The sequence below is a fragment of the Mus pahari genome, chromosome 10 (genome assembly GCF_900095145.1).
Source record: "Mus pahari chromosome 10, PAHARI_EIJ_v1.1, whole genome shotgun sequence".
NCBI lineage: Eukaryota > Metazoa > Chordata > Mammalia > Rodentia > Muridae > Mus > Mus pahari.
The window spans coordinates 87446698-87451081 of record NC_034599.1 but is presented as its reverse complement, the minus strand read 5'-3'; the positions used below and the strand labels follow the sequence as shown (position 1 = coordinate 87451081).

The 4384-nt window shown below is 34.9% G+C and overlaps 1 pseudogene; it reads right to left on the bottom strand.

Annotated features, from left to right (window-relative positions):
* Nucleotides 1–1476: 1476 nt before the first annotated feature.
* The window catches only part of LOC110328415, a 6137-nt pseudogene continuing 3229 nt past the window's right edge, over nucleotides 1477–4384 (bottom strand).

Sequence of the window (4384 nt, the reverse complement as noted above, 5' to 3'; positions counted from 1 at the left end):
GAGAGAGAGAGAGAGAGAGAGAGAGAGAGAGAGAGAGAGAGAGAGAGAGAGAGGAGAAGGAAAGAAAAGAAAAGAAAAGAATAGAAAATTTAAATAAATAAAATGAAAACCTAAAATTCCAAAGAGTCCTGCAATATACACTACAGGAAATGTGTACAAAACATAATGAAGGTAAAGTTCAGGAGACCAGTAAGTTTGGTCAGTTCAAGAAGTTCAAGGTCAGCCAGACCTTTATGACAAGATGTATCCCCCCACTCTTTACACACACACACACACACACACACACACACACACACAAATTATAAGCAGAGCTCTGAAGTTTGAAGATATTGACAATGTTTCACTGATGGACAAGGTAAGCAGTGTTACAACTAAGGCTTCATACAAATGATGAATTTATTAGGAAATAGTTTATGTCTCTGAACCTCACTTCCCAACATTTCTTTGTTCCCAACACAGCATCATGTGTCTTTATTTAGTTTACGCTGAGCCGTGTTGTTTCTCTTATCTAGTTAACACTGCGCTAAAAGCATGTAGAGATTTCACTACAGGTAAAGCTAATTAAAATTAATTTAACACTCATAGGGTATCCAGATCTCTTAAAAGTCTTATTTGAAGAATTGGACCAAAGAATCTTCCAAAAGCCAAATCACTTTCTATAAGTCTTCTAAGAAAGATGTAAATTAAACAAGGAACCACTTGGAATTCATGCTGTGTCACTTCCACATGACAAATGTTTTACTAGTGGCATGATAAGCTTCATCCAACAGGAATAGGAAAAAGGATTTTTAAGAGAATAAAAGGGCTGAAAAACATGGCCAGACCCAAGAGCTGTTACTTCTTTTAATTTTCCACCTCATTAACATCTCAGATGGGGATAGCTGAACATGCAGAATTTATGCCCCTTTATTATTAAATACTTCCCTATAAGCTCTGGTTTTGTCCTCAGGGTATATGTCTGAATGCATTCGAGTGTCTACAAAGTGTTTTACAGTCTTCTGCATAGTTCACTGGAGCCACAATAAAAATAATAAAACTATTATTGTAGGATGATTTACCAAACACAGAATTCAAGAAATTAGCTGTGAGGTTCCCATTATTTACAATTAAAAACACCTAAAACCTCTGGTATTTCCTACTTGGAAAAATGTGGGCTATTGAATTTGTCATCATTAACTAAAATGAAAGAAAGAAGGGGTGGGGAGAAGGATGGGGTTTGCTACTCAAGGTCTTGCAGCAAATTAACACCATGAGAAGTCCTTAAAGTTTTCTGACTCTTAAATTTCTTTCAGGATTTGAAAACATTGCTTCCAAGTTCATTAGCTTTCTCACTGTTTCTGATACTAAACTGGTTTTTAACTCAGGTTTTCAAAATCTAGTGCTTTGTAATAATCGTTGTGTTTTATGCTTCACTGAGCTGAATGTGGCACCCCAGAGAGCCAGCTTCTCAACCTATTTATCATTTTGTCACATGCATTAATGAGCACCCAGGTCATTTCCAGCCTTAAACCTATAGGAAAAAGATGCATTTTATCATGTTTGATGCTTTACAGACATATCCTATACCTTTATATATCTTAACCAAATTAATATATGCATTAATGCGATGAGTAAGATGACACAGAATTCAAAATTATGAGACGCTGTCTAAGTTTTGATCTTATTTGATAACATCTGCAAAATTACCTTCTTTAACATGAAATACTTGTCTACAAGCCCTTTAGGTTGATTTTTCTCTTTGAAGTGTTTGTCAATCATACATAAATTTTAATCAGCAAATGCAAGTCCTTTAATATTTAATCAGATACTTAGACTGTTAATATGCATATCAATTGACAATTTATAACATAGTACATTAATCCGGTCCAACCATTAAAGGCTAAGACTTAACCAGAAAGAGTATTGCTGAAACCAGATACCTGCCTTTATATTTTGAAGGTTGATTACCTTCTGCTTACCATAAGTACATTAAAAACAAAACAAAACAAAACAAAAACAACCCCCCAAAAAACAAACAAAAAACATGACCTTTCTGTGTCTCTTGCTTCATCAGGTTCACTACATTGACTTGCTTCAGTGATGGAACTAGTGCCATTCAAAGTTAATCCTGGTCTCTATTGGTTTGGGATATTATTGGCAGTTATATTCAGGCCAAATGAGGTTTCAGAGCTTAAAGTAAATAAGGAGAGTGTCTGTGTTGGAGAAGGAAGCAATGTTAGTGAGGTAAGACACTAACAGGAACACATATGTGGTATAAAGTCCAAAAGGACTAATGAATCTATTGTCAGAAAAGTAATGCAATATGGGCTGTCAGAAGAGCAGCAGAGAGGGGGTAACTGCATGGAGAGGGGCTAGGTAACAGAGCAAGATGCATAGGGTGTACATGTTAGTGATTGTCTCCTGTCACTGAATGCCAATCTGAAGTGAGAAAGGCATACCAGAGTGAGATGCTGCATTAGGCATGGGAAATGAGCCAATGAGTCAGTGATGGAGAATAATCAGAACCATTTTTCTTATGAAAATATGGAGTAATAGATTCTGAAAAAAAGTAAACTAGCATGATATCAGTTATGTTGTACTAGAATTGAAAGTCTGGATGCAAATTTATCCTTACTGAAAGATAGAAATAGAGATAAAATATGTGTAGATACTTATGTATGAAGACAAAGTATACATGAGTATTCTATGCTTTCTTACATGTTTCTACTTTCCCCAACTTTTCTTGTCAAGAAGAACAATATGCGATAATGACCTTATTGAGAAAGTAGATCAAGTCTTCCCTGATAATAACAGTGTGTAATGGGAAAGTGCCTTATTTACTGGGATGTCGCAAGGAGATCAAAACAAGGTGAACCTGGGGCTCCTCATATGTTGGAAAATAACTTCCCAAAGATTTATGGAGACATCAAAATGATAGGGATTGCCACTGAGCAATTTCTTTGTGTTTCATCACCAAAATAGATAGTACTAACACTAGATTTTAGCTTGTTGAATTTAATGATAATAGACACAAACATCTACACTGATATAAAGAAGAAAATAGAACATAAATGCACACCGAATTTGACTATTATTTTCTATGCTGTGGGACAACTACAAATGTATCACTCATTTTCTATCATATTGTTTTAAAGAGCTGAGCAATGTCTGTCCAGGAATATTTGAGTGGTAACAATGCATTGACCTTTGCTGGATTCCAATTTTTTGAGACAAATAGTTATACAGTGTAGCCAAGTTTGAACCTGACTATCTTAATGTCTCACCATTCCAAGAACTAGTATTAAAAGCATGACCTACAGCATATATCTTCAAGACTGAATTATTATCTATAGCTTACAGTCCCCCACCTCACCCCAGTTAGATTCCTGTCTTTTCATAGTCTCATCAACACTAGATTCATTTGGGAAATCCTCTGTGATGTCTCACTAGATTACAGTTGAGATTTGCATTTCATTGATAGTTTTTTTTTTATATTGAACACCCTTTTATTTACTTGTTGGCTATTAGTATGTCTTCTTAGGAGAACTTATGTTTTCTTTTTAATTTATTATGGGACTTGCAAGAATTCTTTGCATTTTCAATATTGGTTCTTTAACTAATCAGTGGTGTCAGTTCTGCTTGAAATTCCTAAAAATCTGTGTGTTCTTTGAGCATGATCTTACATACCTATAATCCCAGTACTTGGGAGCTGGAGGCAAGAATATCAGGATTATAAGATAAGTGTTTCATACACAATAAGTGAAGGCCTGCTTCAGCAATATAAGACTATGTCTCAAATAGTAATCATGATTCCCAAATTGACAGCGTAACTCCACAAGTGATGGCTTGGATAAATAGAATTCACCTAAAATAACTAGGTCAGGGCATGCTCTTTAAGAGGAATTAGTGCATTTAAAAGGTATTCTGGCAGACACTGTATATTCTGACATGTAATGTTACAGTAAAGACATTAACGGCCTATTAATGAAATTAATTTCCTGGTACCAAGGCCTGGGACTTATCTACGTTTAGAACTCTGAAGAGTTTCTGTTATTTATTAGTAATGAAGGTTATAAGTGATAATTTGTTATACCACTCTCAATGAATTTAGATGTATATTTGAAAATACGTTCTTCATTCCATAGATTTTCCCTCTAGTCTATTTTTGATTCCTTGGGAACACAAAAAGCTTTTGATTTTTAATTCTGCCTGTCCATCCTTACTTTCATTGCTTCCAACTCTTATTGTTCTTATAGCCTTATGGTTTTAAGCTTCACTTTACATCTTCAATACACTTTATTTTGGAAGTATACTATAAGAGGTATATTTAATTCATTTATATGTAGTCTCTCTCTCTCTCTCTCTCTCTCTCTCTCTCTCTCTCTCTCTCTCTCTCTCTCTCTCT